Genomic DNA, 18,242 nt, shown 5'->3' with positions numbered 1-18,242 from the left:
TTCGAGTGGAGAAGCCAGGTAATAATTTCTATATAATAACATATATAAGCGGGGTACAGGCAGAGCTTAGGGTTACCTCTCATATCTGCTCATCACACACTTTGGGGTCCTTCTATTACTCAGAATTTTGCAGAATTCAGAGATGAGACAGCTCATGTCTGCTGATTAGCTGCATCACTATATTACTGCATTGCTCATAATATTAAAAGGATAGATTCTGTTATATCTACTACCTACTGATGGTTTCCTTCTCATTTTGTAGTTGTTCAAAAACCTGTAGTGCAAATTAAGAAGAAAAAAAACATCAGACCTCCCATGGATAACATCAAGAAAGTAAAACCAATTATTGAACGAATAAAAGCTGCCAAAAAAGCGGAGGACAAGATCATCAGAATAACATCTAAAACAGAGGAGGAGACGATCATGAAGGTAACATCCAAAACAGAGGAGGAGATCACGAAGAGAACATCCCGCCTGAAACGGTTCCGTAAATGGATAAAAAAAAGTACCCAGAAGAAGAACACGGGTAAAGAAAAGGAGCGCACTAACCATCTCTGCAAATATATGACCACCTGCTGCAGTTGTCGGTCCATGGACTAATTGGAGTTAACTTATTACCATCATGCCCATTAGTTTTAAAGCCCTGAAACACCATCTACAGTGGCCATATCTGTCTGTCCCTCTGTTTGTCTGTCTGTCTATATGTATGTCTGTCTTTCCCCCTGTCTGTCTGTCTATCTATCGTAGAATACATAGGTAGATTGAAGACACCTGGAGGGGGTGTACATCTCATCTACATTTTTTTAATGTAGGTGAGATGAAAAATCCAGGAAAGTTGGGTTTCCTCAGTAAATTTTCTTTGCTGAGGACTTTAGTAACTTTGTTTTCCGGGCCTGCATTTTTTTGGAATGGCAGGTAGGTTGGTAGTGGGACCTGTCATTCCCTCCCCCTCCAGTACATCCCCCCCCTTCCCCACCAATTAGCCCAGGTGATGTTGTTACTGGGGCATAAAACTGTTGACAAGTCCAGTCAAGGTCTGAGTCTAGGAAGGCACAGTAGCCGCAGTGGAACGTCTGTGCTCTGAATACTGTTATGTGTAAACTGATCTCTATGTGATGTAACTGTTTTGTTGCTGGACTAAATAAATCCAAGTTGTATTTTTAACCTCTGAAGCCTCTGAATGTTGTCATTGCTAACCCCCATCCCATATATACCGATCCCGACAATATCTACGCCATTAGTTGGAATGATCCACCTGGAATCAGTGACTGGCTCTGTTACTTAGTCCATACAAGCAGTACAGCAGGATCTACTGACATGAATAAGAGATCTGCTACTAGCATTGTTCCAGCTGGTTCTAGAGCCCAGAAAAGAAGCTGTACAGAGGACCACTGCCTCAGACCTTAAAGGGGTTTTCCAGCGTTAACCCCCTTTATAATTTGGCTCTGGAATATGGCATATATAAAACAAGAAACGCACTTATCTGCTCCCTTCTGCTCACTTCCAGTATTAAGGCTCCATTCATGTGTGCATATACCGATCCCTCCTGATATAGACATGTGACCACTGCAGCCAATCATAGGCTGTCACATGCTTGTATAGAGATGTGCCAAGAAGCAAAGACCGGCGGAGAATCCAGGAAGCATGGGAACTGGGATATTACTCACTCCATATGTAAGTATTACTTTGTGCATTTTTCAAGCATTCTAAGTGGTTTTTAAATAACTAAACATCTCCAGGGACACAATATTACACGTATGTTCCAGAGTGGGCATTTCTGGAATGTATTGTGGAAGATGCTGGGGAGAATGGGACTTGACTTATCAATGGAGAGTGAAATATTGGGAGGCATGGTGACTCCATGGCTGGTATGTGTGATTTACAGGATGTTTTTGCTCCTGTTGCAGGCTGTGAATATATTATATATCTGCAGGGTGTATAAGCCTATTATAGCTGATTCCGTGTCACAGTAGCATGTAGAGCAGTGGTCTCCAAACAGAGCCACGTGTGACTTCGAAATCATGATTGAACGATTAGCTGTAGAAGCCTTAAATTATGACCATAAGCAGCGGCTACATTATTTGCAGCCATATCCTAACCCCCAATAACATATTCTGTCCCAGTTTATTAAATGGGCTGTTCAGCTTTGGAGGCCTTTCTATCAGTAACCTCCTCTTCACCCCCACGTAACCTGGACCTGCAGAGGGAAGTGTACTTACCTGCTCCCCACTGGGTTTCGGCTCCTTTGGTTCCGTCAATGCCTTGTTGCTGTCTCCGTATGTCAACATCCAATTTGATTCAGGTCATGTGGGTCACGTGACATGTCACCCATGGGTCACGTGACATGACACATGGGGGTCACGTCGCTGATGTTCAGTAACGTGAAGATTCTTTCAGAACTTTTTTTTTATTATTAAAAAAAAAACGAGTTCTCGTCTTTTCACCCAGAACACATTTGATTTTGCACAAAATGGGAACATATTCATATCTTGGCTATATCTGCTTTATTTGGACCCCATAGATTGAAATGGGAATCCTAGAGCATCACAGTGAAAACCCACAGACTTCACTGGGAGTGTTTGTTCGGCATGAGGGACCAAAGCAGTGCAAGTCTATAAGGTTTTTTCCATTGATCCATGGTCAGTAGAAAAACAAGGATGTGTGAATAGACACAAAAAAATTATGGATACTGTGACAAAACCCCTGTTTTAGGTATGTCTAGACTCGTCTGCTGTTCATGTACTGTAGTTAACCCTATTTCGCCCCTTAAATGTTCACAAACCACCTCATCTGCCTGTGACGCAGTTAGCGTACACAATGGACATTAGCGAACACAATGGATATTGCCTATGATACATTTAGCAAACACAATTTGTCTGGGTCATTGACCGCATGGAACTACACAATTTTTCTGGGTCATTGACCGCATGGAACTATGTCCAGCCCCTTTATCCAATTATCTCCAGGATAGAGAGGAGAGATTTTACTGCTCATGTGGGAGTGTGTTATATCTTACTGTATATTGATTGGTCACTGTATTTTGTGTGCCTGTTCCCCACAAGGGCCCCGTGAGAGTAACCCTTGCTGGAGGACGATCAGATCAGCGTGGGTCCGACTGTTTGAGGAGAAGGCAGCACACATATGAAAGCTGTTTTCTCTGCTCTGTTTACCGGCTTGTTGCAGAAATTTCAGTGGTGAGCAGGCAAACAGAGTAGAGAAGGCAGTGGTGGTACGAAATAACAAAAAACGGACAACCCCTACTTGGAAAACATTACATGCAGCGCTACAGAACATACAGGAGAATACAGCCCCACATATGTACCTCTTACATCCAGTGATGTCTCCTCTAATGTAGATATTCTCATCCTCATCTTTTCCTGTCAGACCAGACCGCCATGATGATTTATTATTTCAACCGCGTCTCGTCTCTGAAGAGTTTAACAAAGCGACATCTTAGTTTCCTACTTTTCCATCATCTTCCTCATCTTCTGAACACCCCATCCTGCCTCCACCAATACTATCCTGCAGAAACAGTCGCCATGAAAATACTAGTACAACACACATATTGCGCCAGTACAAAAAATACCCCCTTACCTTTCAGATCAGACCCCCATTTCAGACCTCAGATGAGACCCCCATTAGACCTCCAGATCCCCATATCAGACCCCTATTAAAACTTAGACCAGACCTCCATACCCCCATTAGACCTCCAGACCCCCATATCAGACCCCTATTAAAACTTAGACCAGACCTCCATACCCCCCATTAGACCTCCAGACCCCCATATTAGACCTCAGACTAGACCTCTAGACCCCCAATCAGACCCCCATTAAAACTCCAAGTCCCCATATCAGACCTCAGAGCAGACCTCCAGACCCCCATTAGACCTAAGACCAGACCTCCAGACCCCCATTAGACTTCCAGACCCCCCAATCATACCCCTATTAGACTCTCAGACCCCCATTAAACCTCCAGAACCAAATGTTAGACCTTAGACTAGACCTCCAGACCAAAGAATTCAATTGTTGAGTTTCCCTTTCTTCTCCTTTTGGTCCAGACCATCATGTGCAGATGTCTTTGGTCAGGAGTGTGCCACCTCCTCTGCTATATAAGAAGACACCAGGATTAATAGATGGCACACTATAGATGGGACAATTACAGATTTTACATTAGAGACCAGGAGACCAGCTTAAACCTCTGACTTCACTGATTGCTTCTGCAGTCAATCCCCACCCGCTATAACACACTTTCACACTGCCATCCTGGAGAGTTTTCTAATACGGTGCCCACTTCGGCACCAAAAATACTGTACTGCCAAGATAAAAGTACAAGAAGAAGCAGCTACAGAACTAGAAAATGATGGGGCCTAATACAGACTTTAGACATCAAACCTCAGACCAGATCCCACCCCAAGTTAGCCCCGAATTAATGTGGCTATCTAAAAGGAGCCGTCCAAAATGAAAGGTGGAATCTGATTGGTTGCTATGGGCAACTAAGCCAGTTATATTTTACACTAGTTTGATAAATAACCCCTTATATTCTTATGACTTTATTAAAGGTTTACCAAAAGCGGCATTCCCCTTTAAACATCACTGCTCTATAAACAGTTCTTTATTCAGACTAGATCTCTGATGACATCAGCAGTAGCAAGAAGCCCCGCCCCCTTAGAATACTGAAGCTGTGTGACATCACAATGCTGTGTCCAGGCTTCTATGTGTTGGAGAACACTGGATTCTTTTGAGGGTTAGTTGTTGGAGATGATGGATTCGAGAAGAAATGCTCTTGTATTTCTATTATTTTTTACATTTTATGTTCAAGGAAAGCCCACAAAAACACCTGCAGGTAATGGATATTATCACTGGGGGTTTATCTTACTGAATGGTGGCTGAATATTGTATTTATCCTTACATGATTACGGGTCATAGAGGCAAACCTGGCTGGTATCTCTGTGGCTTGGAGCTCAGGTTATAGGACAGTGGGCTGTGTGCGGCATTGTAGCTGAGTCCCATTTAATTTGATGGCGCTGAACTGCAATACCGTACACAACCACTGGACAAGAGGGAGGATATTTCAGAAAGAAAGCTGCAAGGTTTCTAATCTCATACAATGGCCTTAAATGATGACATTTTGTCTGTAGCCACCACTAGTGGGCACTTACTAAATACTGATTTATTGTTATCTTCTGTCTCCCCGTGTCCCCATTTTGGGGTTCAGCTGCCGCTATCATTGATTTAATGTCTTTATTTTCCTTCATTTTTTCATGGACAGTGACTTTCCCAGGATCAGGGAGGACAACCCCCGGTCCGGACAGCGCCGGTGCAAATAACAGTGAGTAGACAATTCCTTCCTCTCCTAATTCTACTCTCATCATCCTCTACCAAGCCCTGACTGTAGTGGAGAACAGCCACTAAGCTGCTCCTTTGGGGGATCAGTCCTATAAAATGATGCTGGAACATATAATGATGTGCCCCTTATCCAGACGTTACCAGCCCACAGTCCAGCAATTACCCCTCCATGCCCAGCCAAGCTGCCAGTGCCTACCTGCTGATGTCCTCATAAAGGTCACTGCTGGCATCAGGAGGATCTAGAGATGTTGGATAATGTCTTGTAGAATATGTTCTCTATGATAACAATTAATAACGAGCATCTTGTGTCTTTATTACCAGTCATGTACCGCGTTGTCCTGCCGCTAGTAGTATTCCTATTGGTCGCCGCCGTGATTATTATCTTTTGCTGGTGAGTTTCCAATTTTCTTCTACTCTACACATCACATTATTTTCTATACACTGTACTGTCTGACCTACAGGGGGCGCAGTAACTACTGCAGCCAGGTTATAATTTAGGGGCCGGATGGGGCAGGGATATAATCAGGTAACCGCTTGTCCCCCCTTTCCCGATGCTGTATTATGATATAATATAGACTATGGCACTATATCCTTCCTGCCTGTTATATACTGTAGCTTTATATCTCACCCCCTGTAGTGGGGGAGGGGGGTCATGGGTATATTTTGATGGGGAACTAAAGATTGTCATCTGTACCGACTTATGTCAGGACATTTCTCTGTCTCACAGTTACAAGTACAAGGCCTGGCGCCGGCGTGAACAAAAACAGGCAGCTGATCTAGAGATGGTTCGAGTGGAGAAGCCAGGTAATAATTTCTATATAATAACATATATAAGCGGGGTACAGGCAGAGCTTAGGGTTACCTCTCATATCTGCTCATCACACACTTTGGGGTCCTTCTATTACTCAGAATTTTGCAGAATTCAGAGATGAGACAGCTCATGTCTGCTGATTAGCTGCATCACTATATTACTGCATTGCTCATAATATTAAAAGGATAGATTCTGTTATATCTACTACCTACTGATGGTTTCCTTCTCATTTTGTAGTTGTTCAAAAACCTGTAGTGCAAATTAAGAAGAAAAAAAACATCAGACCTCCCATGGATAACATCAAGAAAGTAAAACCAATTATTGAACGAATAAAAGCTGCCAAAAAAGCGGAGGACAAGATCATTAGAATAACATCTAAAACAGAGGAGGAGACGATCATGAAGGTAACATCCAAAACAGAGGAGGAGATCACGAAGAGAACATCCCGCCTGAAACGGTTCCGTAAATGGATAAAAAAAAGTACCCAGAAGAAGAACACGGGGAAAGAAAAGGAGTGCACTAACCATCTCTGCAAATATATGACCACCTGCTGCAGTTGTCGATCCATGGACTAAATGGAGTTAACTTATTACCATCATGCCCATTAGTTTTAAAGCCCTGAAACACCATCTACAGTGGCCATATCTGTCTGTCCCTCTGTTTGTCTGTCTGTCTATATGTATGTCTGTCTTTCCCCCTGTCTGTCTGTCTATCTATCGTAGAATACATAGGTAGATTGAAGACACCTGGAGGGGGTGTACATCTCATCTACATTTTTTTAATGTAGGTGAGATGAAAAATCCAGGAAAGTTGGGTTTCCTCAGTAAATTTTCTTTGCTGAGGACTTTAGTAACTTTGTTTTCCGGGCCTGCATTTTTTTGGAATGGCAGGTAGGTTGGAAGTGGGACCTGTCATTCCCTCCCCCTCCAGTACACCCCCCCCCTCCCCCACCAATTAGCCCAGGTGATGTTGTTACTGGGGCATAAAACTGTTGACAAGTCCAGTCAAGGTCTGAGTCTAGGAAGGCACAGTAGCCGCAGTGGAACGTCTGTGCTCTGAATACTGTTATGTGTAAACTGATCTCTATGTGATGTCACTGTTTTGTTGCTGGACTAAATAAATCCAAGTTGTATTTTTAACCTCTGAAGCCTCTGAATGTTGTCATTGCTAACCCCCATCCCATATATACCGATCCCGACAATATCTACGCCATTAGTTGGAATGATCCACCTGGAATCAGTGACTGGCTCTGTTACTTAGTCCATACAAGCAGTACAGCAGGATCTACTGACATGAATAAGAGATCTGCTACTAGCATTGTTCCAGCTGGTTCTAGAGCCCAGAAAAGAAGCTGTACAGAGGACCACTGCCTCAGACCTTAAAGGGGTTTTCCAGCGTTAACCCCCTTTATAATTTGGCTCTGGAATATGGCATATATAAAACAAGAAACGCACTTATCTGCTCCCTTCTGCTCACTTCCAGTATTAAGGCTCCATTCATGTGTGCATATACCGATCCCTCCTGATATAGACATGTGACCACTGCAGCCAATCATAGGCTGTCACATGCTTGTATAGAGATGTGCCAAGAAGCAAAGACCGGCGGAGAATCCAGGAAGCATGGGAACTGGGATATTACTCACTCCATATGTAAGTATTACTTTGTGCATTTTTCAAGCATTCTAAGTGGTTTTTAAATAACTAAACATCTCCAGGGACACAATATTACACGTATGTTCCAGAGTGGGCATTTCTGGAATGTATTGTGGAAGATGCTGGGGAGAATGGGACTTGACTTATCAATGGAGAGTGAAATATTGGGAGGCATGGTGACTCCATGGCTGGTATGTGTGATTTACAGGATGTTTTTGCTCCTGTTGCAGGCTGTGAATATATTATATATCTGCAGGGTGTATAAGCCTATTATAGCTGATTCCGTGTCACAGTAGCATGTAGAGCAGTGGTCTCCAAACAGAGCCACGTGTGACTTTCAAATCATGGTTGAACGATTAGCTGTAGAAGCCTTAAATTATGACCATAAGCAGCGGCTACATTATTTGCAGCCATATCCTAACCCCCAATAACATATTCTGTCCCAGTTTATTAAATGGGCTGTTCAGCTTTGGAGGCCTTTCTATCAGTAACCTCCTCTTCACCCCCACGTAACCTGGACCTGCAGAGGGAAGTGTACTTACCTGCTCCCCACTGGGTTTCGGCTCCTTTGGTTCCGTCAATGCCTTGTTGCTGTCTCCGTATGTCAACATCCAATTTGATTCAGGTCATGTGGGTCACGTGACATGTCACCCATGGGTCACGTGACATGACACATGGGGGTCACGTCGCTGATGTTCAGTAATGTGAAGATTCTTTCAGAACTTTTTTTTTATTATTAAAAAAAAAACGAGTTCTCGTCTTTTCACCCAGAACACATTTGATTTTGCACAAAATGGGAACATATTCATATCTTGGCTATATCTGCTTTATTTGGACCCCATAGATTGAAATGGGAATCCTAGAGCATCACAGTGAAAACCCACAGACTTCACTGGGAGTGTTTGTTCGGCATGAGGGACCAAAGCAGTGCAAGTCTATAAGGTTTTTTCCATTGATCCATGGTCAGTAGAAAAACAAGGATGTGTGAATAGACACAAAAAAATTATGGATACTGTGACAAAACCCCTGTTTTAGGTATGTCTAGACTCGTCTGCTGTTCATGTAGTTAACCCTATTTCGCCCCTTAAATGTTCACAAACCACCTCATCTGCCTGTGACGCAGTTAGCGTACACAATGGACATTAGCGAACACAATGGATATTGCCTATGATACATTTAGCAAACACAATTTGTCTGGGTCATTGACCGCATGGAACTACACAATTTTTCTGGGTCATTGACCGCATGGAACTATGTCCAGCCCCTTTATCCAATTATCTCCAGGATAGAGAGGAGAGATTTTACTGCTCATGTGGGAGTGTGTTATATCTTACTGTATATTGATTGGTCACTGTATTTTGTGTGCCTGTTCCCCACAAGGGCCCCGTGAGAGTAACCCTTGCTGGAGGACGATCAGATCAGCGTGGGTCCGACTGTTTGAGGAGAAGGCAGCACACATATGAAAGCTGTTTTCTCTGCTCTGTTTACCGGCTTGTTGCAGAAATTTCAGTGGTGAGCAGGCAAACAGAGTAGAGAAGGCAGTGGTGGTACGAAATAACAAAAAACGGACAACCCCTACTTGGAAAACATTACATGCAGCGCTACAGAACATACAGGAGAATACAGCCCCACATATGTACCTCTTACATCCAGTGATGTCTCCTCTAATGTAGATATTCTCATCCTCATCTTTTCCTGTCAGACCAGACCGCCATGATGATTTATTATTTCAACCGCGTCTCGTCTCTGAAGAGTTTAACAAAGCGACATCTTAGTTTCCTACTTTTCCATCATCTTCCTCATCTTCTGAACACCCCATCCTGCCTCCACCAATACTATCCTGCAGAAACAGTCGCCATGAAAATACTAGTACAACACACATATTGCGCCAGTACAAAAAATACCCCCTTACCTTTCAGATCAGACCCCCATTTCAGACCTCAGATGAGACCCCCATTAGACCTCCAGATCCCCATATCAGACCCCTATTAAAACTTAGACCAGACCTCCATACCCCCCATTAGACCTCCAGACCCCCATATTAGACCTCAGACTAGACCTCTAGACCCCCAATCAGACCCCCATTAAAACTCCAAGTCCCCATATCAGACCTCAGAGCAGACCTCCAGACCCCCATTAGACCTAAGACCAGACCTCCAGACCCCCATTAGACTTCCAGACCCCCCAATCATACCCCTATTAGACTCTCAGACCCCCATTAAACCTCCAGAACCCAATGTTAGACCTTAGACTAGACCTCCAGACCAAAGAATTCAATTGTTGAGTTTCCCTTTCTTCTCCTTTTGGTCCAGGCCATCATGTGCAGATGTCTTTGGTCAGGAGTGTGCCACCTCCTCTGCTATATAAGAAGACACCAGGATTAATAGATGGCACAACTATAGATGGGACGATTACAGATTTTACATTAGAGACCAGGAGACCAGGTTAAACCTCTGACTTCACTGATTGCTTCTGCAGTCAATCCCCACCCGCTATAACACACTTTCACACTGCCATCCTGGAGCGTTTTCTAATACGGTGCCCACTTCGGCACCAAAAATACTGTACTGCCAAGATAAAAGTACAAGAAGAAGCAGCTACAGAACTAGAAAATGATGGGGCCTAATACAGACTTTAGACATCAAACCTCAGACCAGAGCCCACCCCAAGTTAGCCCTGAATTAATGTGGCTATCTAAAAGGAGCCGTCCAAAATGAAAGGTGGAATCTGATTGGTTGCTATGGGCAACTAAGCCAGTTCTACTTTACACTAGTTTGATAAATAACCCCTTATATTCTTATGACTTTATTAAAGGTTTACCAAAAGCGGCATTCCCCTTTAAACATCACTGCTCTATAAACAGTTCTTTATTCAGACTAGATCTCTGATGACATCAGCAGTAGCAAGAAGCCCCGCCCCCTTAGAATACTGAAGCTGTGTGACATCACAATGCTGTGTCCAGGCTTCTATGTGTTGGAGAACACTGGATTCTTTTGAGGGTTAGTTGTTGGAGATGATGGATTCGAGAAGAATTGCTCTTGTATTTCTATTATTTTTTACATTTTATGTTCAAGGAAAGCCCACAAAAACACCTGCAGGTAATGGATATTATCACTGGGGGTTTATCTTACTGAATGGTGGCTGAATATTGTATTTATCCTTACATGATTACGGGTCATAGAGGCAAACCTGGCTGGTATCTCTGTGGCTTGGAGCTCAGGTTATAGGACAGTGGGCTGTGTGCGGCATTGTAGCTGAGCCCCATTTAATTTGATGGCGCTGAACTGCAATACCGTACACAACCCCTGGACAAGAGGGAGGATATTTCAGAAAGAAAGCTGCAAGGTTTCTAATCTCATACAATGGCCTTAAATGATGACATTTTGTCTGTAGCCACCACTAGTGGGCACTTACTAAATACTGACTTATTGTTATCTTCTGTCTCCCCGTGTCCCCATTTTGGGGTTCAGCTGCCGCTATCATTGATTTAATGTCTTTATTTTCCTTCATTTTTTCATGGACAGTGACTTTCCCAGGATCAGGGAGGACAACCCCCGGTCCGGACAGCGCCGGTGCAAATAACAGTGAGTAGACAATTCCTTCCTCTCCTAATTCTACTCTCATCATCCTCTACCAAGCCCTGACTGTAGTGGAGAACAGCGACTAAGCTGCTCCTTTGAGGGATCGGTCCTATAAAATGATGCTGGAACATATAATGATGTGCCCCTTATCCAGACGTTACCAGCCCACAGTCCAGCAATTACCCCTCCATGCCCAGCCAAGCTGCCAGTGCCTACCTGCTGATGTCCTCATAAAGGTCACTGCTGGCATCAGGAGGATCTAGAGATGTTGGATAATGTCTTGTAGAATATGTTCTCTATGATAACAATTAATAACGAGCATCTTGTGTCTTTATTACCAGTCATGTACCGCGTTGTCCTGCCGCTAGTAGTATTCCTATTGGTCGCCGCCGTGATTATTATCTTTTGCTGGTGAGTTTCCAATTTTCTTCTACTCTACACATCACATTATTTTCTATACACTGTACTGTCTGACCTACAGGGGGCGCAGTAACTACTGCAGCCAGGTTATAATACAGGGGCCGGATGGGGCAGGGATATAATCAGGTAACCGCTTGTCCCCCCTTTCCCGATGCTGTATTATGATATAATATAGACTATGGCACTATATCCTTCCTGCCTGTTATATACTGCAGCTTTATATCTCACCCCCTGTAGTGGGGGAGGGGGGTCATGGGTATATTTTGATGGGGAACTAAAGATTGTCATCTGTACCGACTTATGTCAGGACATTTCTCTGTCTCACAGTTACAAGTACAAGGCCTGGCGCCGGCGTGAACAAAAACAGGCAGCTGATCTAGAGATGGTTCGAGTGGAGAAGCCAGGTAATAATTTCTATATAATAACATATATAAGCGGGGTACAGGCAGAGCTTAGGGTTACCTCTCATATCTGCTCATCACACACTTTGGGGTCCTTCTATTACTCAGAATTTTGCAGAATTCAGAGATGAGACAGCTCATGTCTGCTGATTAGCTGCATCACTATATTACTGCATTGCTCATAATATTAAAAGGATAGATTCTGTTATATCTACTACCTACTGATGGTTTCCTTCTCATTTTGTAGTTGTTCAAAAACCTGTAGTGCAAATTAAGAAGAAAAAAAACATCAGACCTCCCATGGATAACATCAAGAAAGTAAAACCAATTATTGAACGAATAAAAGCTGCCAAAAAAGCGGAGGACAAGATCATTAGAATAACATCTAAAACAGAGGAGGAGACGATCATGAAGGTAACATCCAAAACAGAGGAGGAGATCACGAAGAGAACATCCCGCCTGAAACGGTTCCGTAAATGGATAAAAAAAAGTACCCAGAAGAAGAACACGGGGAAAGAAAAGGAGCGCACTAACCATCTCTGCAAATATATGACCACCTGCTGCAGTTGTCGATCCATGGACTAAATGGAGTTAACTTATTACCATCATGCCCATTAGTTTTAAAGCCCTGAAACACCATCTACAGTGGCCATATCTGTCTGTCCCTCTGTTTGTCTGTCTGTCTATATGTATGTCTGTCTTTCCCCCTGTCTGTCTGTCTATCTATCGTAGAATACATAGGTAGATTGAAGACACCTGGAGGGGGTGTACATCTCATCTACATTTTTTTAATGTAGGTGAGATGAAAAATCCAGGAAAGTTGGGTTTCCTCAGTAAATTTTCTTTGCTGAGGACTTTAGTAACTTTGTTTTCCGGGCCTGCATTTTTTTGGAATGGCAGGTAGGTTGGAAGTGGGACCTGTCATTCCCTCCCCCTCCAGTACATCCCCCCCCCTCCCCCACCAATTAGCCCAGGTGATGTTGTTACTGGGGCATAAAACTGTTGACAAGTCCAGTCAAGGTCTGAGTCTAGGAAGGCACAGTAGCCGCAGTGGAACGTCTGTGCTCTGAATACTGTTATGTGTAAACTGATCTCTATGTGATGTAACTGTTTTGTTGCTGGACTAAATAAATCCAAGTTGTATTTTTAACCTCTGAAGCCTCTGAATGTTGTCATTGCTAACCCCCATCCCATATATACCGATCCCGACAATATCTACGCCATTAGTTGGAATGATCCACCTGGAATCAGTGACTGGCTCTGTTACTTAGTCCATACAAGCAGTACAGCAGGATCTACTGACATGAATAAGAGATCTGCTACTAGCATTGTTCCAGCTGGTTCTAGAGCCCAGAAAAGAAGCTGTACAGAGGACCACTGCCTCAGACCTTAAAGGGGTTTTCCAGCGTTAACCCCCTTTATAATTTGGCTCTGGAATATGGCATATATAAAACAAGAAACGCACTTATCTGCTCCCTTCTGCTCACTTCCAGTATTAAGGCTCCATTCATGTGTGCATATACCGATCCCTCCTGATATAGACATGTGACCACTGCAGCCAATCATAGGCTGTCACATGCTTGTATAGAGATGTGCCAAGAAGCAAAGACCGGCGGAGAATCCAGGAAGCATGGGAACTGGGATATTACTCACTCCATATGTAAGTATTACTTTGTGCATTTTTCAAGCATTCTAAGTGGTTTTTAAATAACTAAACATCTCCAGGGACACAATATTACACGTATGTTCCAGAGTGGGCATTTCTGGAATGTATTGTGGAAGATGCTGGGGAGAATGGGACTTGACTTATCAATGGAGAGTGAAATATTGGGAGGCATGGTGACTCCATGGCTGGTATGTGTGATTTACAGGATGTTTTTGCTCCTGTTGCAGGCTGTGAATATATTATAAATCTGCAGGGTGTATAAGCCTATTATAGCTGATTCCGTGTCACAGTAGCATGTAGAGCAGTGGTCTCCAAACAGAGCCACGTGTGACTTTCAAATCATGGTTGAACGATTAGCTGTAGAAGCCTTAAATTATGACCATAAGCAGCGGCTACATTATTTGCAGCCATATCCTAACCCCCAATAACATATTCTGTCCCAGTTTATTAAATGGGCTGTTCAGCTTTGGAGGCCTTTCTATCAGTAACCTCCTCTTCACCCCCACGTAACCTGGACCTGCAGAGGGAAGTGTACTTACCTGCTCCCCACTGGGTTTCGGCTCCTTTGGTTCCGTCAATGCCTTGTTGCTGTCTCCGTATGTCAACATCCAATTTGATTCAGGTCATGTGGGTCACGTGACATGTCACCCATGGGTCACGTGACATGACACATGGGGGTCACGTCGCTGATGTTCAGTAATGTGAAGATTCTTTCAGAACTTTTTTTTTATTATTAAAAAAAAAAACGAGTTCTCGTCTTTTCACCCAGAACACATTTGATTTTGCACAAAATGGGAACATATTCATATCTTGGCTATATCTGCTTTATTTGGACCCCATAGATTGAAATGGGAATCCTAGAGCATCACAGTGAAAACCCACAGACTTCACTGGGAGTGTTTGTTCGGCATGAGGGACCAAAGCAGTGCAAGTCTATAAGGTTTTTTCCATTGATCCATGGTCAGTAGAAAAACAAGGATGTGTGAATAGACACAAAAAAATTATGGATACTGTGACAAAACCCCTGTTTTAGGTATGTCTAGACTCGTCTGCTGTTCATGTAGTTAACCCTATTTCGCCCCTTAAATGTTCACAAACCACCTCATCTGCCTGTGACGCAGTTAGCGTACACAATGGACATTAGCGAACACAATGGATATTGCCTATGATACATTTAGCAAACACAATTTGTCTGGGTCATTGACCGCATGGAACTACACAATTTTTCTGGGTCATTGACCGCATGGAACTATGTCCAGCCCCTTTATCCAATTATCTCCAGGATAGAGAGGAGAGATTTTACTGCTCATGTGGGAGTGTGTTATATCTTACTGTATATTGATTGGTCACTGTATTTTGTGTGCCTGTTCCCCACAAGGGCCCCGTGAGAGTAACCCTTGCTGGAGGACGATCAGATCAGCGTGGGTCCGACTGTTTGAGGAGAAGGCAGCACACATATGAAAGCTGTTTTCTCTGCTCTGTTTACCGGCTTGTTGCAGAAATTTCAGTGGTGAGCAGGCAAACAGAGTAGAGAAGGCAGTGGTGGTACGAAATAACAAAAAACGGACAACCCCTACTTGGAAAACATTACATGCAGCGCTACAGAACATACAGGAGAATACAGCCCCACATATGTACCTCTTACATCCAGTGATGTCTCCTCTAATGTAGATATTCTCATCCTCATCTTTTCCTGTCAGACCAGACCGCCATGATGATTTATTATTTCAACCGCGTCTCGTCTCTGAAGAGTTTAACAAAGCGACATCTTAGTTTCCTACTTTTCCATCATCTTCCTCATCTTCTGAACACCCCATCCTGCCTCCACCAATACTATCCTGCAGAAACAGTCGCCATGAAAATACTAGTACAACACACATATTGCGCCAGTACAAAAAATACCCCCTTACCTTTCAGATCAGACCCCCATTTCAGACCTCAGATGAGACCCCCATTAGACCTCCAGATCCCCATATCAGACCCCTATTAAAACTTAGACCAGACCTCCATACCCCCCATTAGACCTCCAGACCCCCATATTAGACCTCAGACTAGACCTCTAGACCCCCAATCAGACCCCCATTAAAACTCCAAGTCCCCATATCAGACCTCAGAGCAGACCTCCAGACCCCCATTAGACCTAAGACCAGACCTCCAGACCCCCATTAGACTTCCAGACCCCCCAATCATACCCCTATTAGACTCTCAGACCCCCATTAAACCTCCAGAACCCAATGTTAGACCTTAGACTAGACCTCCAGACCAAAGAATTCAATTGTTGAGTTTCCCTTTCTTCTCCTTTTGGTCCAGACCATCATGTGCAGATGTCTTTGGTCAGGAGTGTGCCACCTCCTCTGCTATATAAGAAGACACCAGGATTAATAGATGGCACAACTATAGATGGGACGATTACAGATTTTACATTAGAGACCAGGAGACCAGGTTAAACCTCTGACTTCACTGATTGCTTCTGCAGTCAATCCCCACCCGCTATAACACACTTTCACACTGCCATCCTGGAGCGTTTTCTAATACGGTGCCCACTTCGGCACCAAAAATACTGTACTGCCAAGATAAAAGTACAAGAAGAAGCAGCTACAGAACTAGAAAATGATGGGGCCTAATACAGACTTTAGACATCAAACCTCAGACCAGATCCCACCCCAAGTTAGCCCCGAATTAATGTGGCTATCTAAAAGGAGCCGTCCAAAATGAAAGGTGGAATCTGATTGGTTGCTATGGGCAACTAAGCCAGTTCTACTTTACACTAGTTTGATAAATAACCCCTTATATTCTTATGACTTTATTAAAGGTTTACCAAAAGCGGCATTCCCCTTTAAACATCACTGCTCTATAAACAGTTCTTTATTCAGACTAGATCTCTGATGACATCAGCAGTAGCAAGAAGCCCCGCCCCCTTAGAATACTGAAGCTGTGTGACATCACAATGCTGTGTCCAGGCTTCTATGTGTTGGAGAACACTGGATTCTTTTGAGGGTTAGTTGTTGGAGATGATGGATTCGAGAAGAATTGCTCTTGTATTTCTATTATTTTTTACATTTTATGTTCAAGGAAAGCCCACAAAAACACCTGCAGGTAATGGATATTATCACTGGGGGTTTATCTTACTGAATGGTGGCTGAATATTGTATTTATCCTTACATGATTACGGGTCATAGAGGCAAACCTGGCTGGTATCTCTGTGGCTTGGAGCTCAGGTTATAGGACAGTGGGCTGTGTGCGGCATTGTAGCTGAGCCCCATTTAATTTGATGGCGCTGAACTGCAATACCGTACACAACCCCTGGACAAGAGGGAGGATATTTCAGAAAGAAAGCTGCAAGGTTTCTAATCTCATACAATGGCCTTAAATGATGACATTTTGTCTGTAGCCACCACTAGTGGGCACTTACTAAATACTGACTTATTGTTATCTTCTGTCTCCCCGTGTCCCCATTTTGGGGTTCAGCTGCCGCTATCATTGATTTAATGTCTTTATTTTCCTTCATTTTTTCATGGACAGTGACTTTCCCAGGATCAGGGAGGACAACCCCCGGTCCGGACAGCGCCGGTGCAAATAACAGTGAGTAGACAATTCCTTCCTCTCCTAATTCTACTCTCATCATCCTCTACCAAGCCCTGACTGTAGTGGAGAACAGCGACTAAGCTGCTCCTTTGAGGGATCGGTCCTATAAAATGATGCTGGAACATATAATGATGTGCCCCTTATCCAGACGTTACCAGCCCACAGTCCAGCAATTACCCCTCCATGCCCAGCCAAGCTGCCAGTGCCTACCTGCTGATGTCCTCATAAAGGTCACTGCTGGCATCAGGAGGATCTAGAGATGTTGGATAATGTCTTGTAGAATATGTTCTCTATGATAACAATTAATAACGAGCATCTTGTGTCTTTATTACCAGTCATGTACCGCGTTGTCCTGCCGCTAGTAGTATTCCTATTGGTCGCCGCCGTGATTATTATCTTTTGCTGGTGAGTTTCCAATTTTCTTCTACTCTACACATCACATTATTTTCTATACACTGTACTGTCTGACCTACAGGGGGCGCAGTAACTACTGCAGCCAGGTTATAATACAGGGGCCGGATGGGGCAGGGATATAATCAGGTAACCGCTTGTCCCCCCTTTCCCGATGCTGTATTATGATATAATATAGACTATGGCACTATATCCTTCCTGCCTGTTATATACTGCAGCTTTATATCTCACCCCCTGTAGTGGGGGAGGGGGGTCATGGGTATATTTTGATGGGGAACTAAAGATTGTCATCTGTACCGACTTATGTCAGGACATTTCTCTGTCTCACAGTTACAAGTACAAGGCCTGGCGCCGGCGTGAACAAAAACAG

General features: G+C 43.6%; 3 long non-coding RNA genes across 3 annotated transcripts; all 3 read left to right on the top strand.

The window, feature by feature from the left end:
* The first annotated feature begins 1,543 nt into the window (after positions 1 to 1,543).
* On the top strand, positions 1,544 to 5,722 carry LOC120999947. The gene is made up of 3 exons (XR_005778698.1): positions 1,544 to 1,674; positions 5,269 to 5,328; positions 5,667 to 5,722. It is a non-coding gene; the product is annotated as an uncharacterized LOC120999947 (long non-coding RNA).
* Positions 5,723 to 7,674: 1,952 nt separating this feature from the next.
* LOC120999946 lies at positions 7,675 to 11,786 on the top strand. Its single transcript, XR_005778697.1, has 3 exons — positions 7,675 to 7,805; positions 11,333 to 11,392; positions 11,731 to 11,786. It is a non-coding gene; the product is annotated as an uncharacterized LOC120999946 (long non-coding RNA).
* Positions 11,787 to 13,739: 1,953 nt separating this feature from the next.
* LOC120996947 lies at positions 13,740 to 17,852 on the top strand. Its single transcript, XR_005777994.1, has 3 exons — positions 13,740 to 13,870; positions 17,399 to 17,458; positions 17,797 to 17,852. It is a non-coding gene; the product is annotated as an uncharacterized LOC120996947 (long non-coding RNA).
* Positions 17,853 to 18,242: the final 390 nt, after the last annotated feature.

Source organism: Bufo bufo, chromosome 4 (assembly GCF_905171765.1).
Source record: "Bufo bufo chromosome 4, aBufBuf1.1, whole genome shotgun sequence".
Lineage (NCBI taxonomy): Eukaryota > Metazoa > Chordata > Amphibia > Anura > Bufonidae > Bufo > Bufo bufo.
The sequence above is the reverse complement of the archived record's forward strand: the minus strand, read 5'-3'. Positions and strand labels throughout refer to the sequence as shown.